Source organism: Eimeria necatrix, genomic scaffold (genome assembly GCF_000499385.1).
Source record: "Eimeria necatrix Houghton genomic scaffold, Enh_scaff1851, whole genome shotgun sequence".
In the NCBI taxonomy this organism is placed as follows: domain Eukaryota; phylum Apicomplexa; class Conoidasida; order Eucoccidiorida; family Eimeriidae; genus Eimeria; species Eimeria necatrix.
In genome coordinates, this window is record NW_013655074.1 from 2,841 (window position 1) to 3,207 (window position 367).

Below are 367 nucleotides of genomic sequence, written 5' to 3' on the forward strand. Positions count from 1 at the left end.
GGGGGGCCCCCGGGGGGCCCCCAGGGGATTGGTATTTGAGGAATTGGTAAAGAGGGTTTTGGGCATTTTGGACGCAGCAGCCTTTAAAGCTTTTGTGGCAAAACATATCTGCGTCGTTGCCGCTGTCTCCACAAACTAGAGTCTAAAAAAAGAAATAAAAAAAGAAATAATAAAAGAAATAAAAAAGAAATAATAAAAGAAATAATAAAAGAAATAAATAAAAGATATAAATAAAAGAAATAAATAAAAGAAATAAATAAAAGAAATAAATAGAAGAAATAAAAAAGATCAAAAAAAGAAAGAAATAAAAGAAGTAAATAAAAGAAATATATAAAAGAAATAAGTAAAAGAAATATATAAAAGAAAT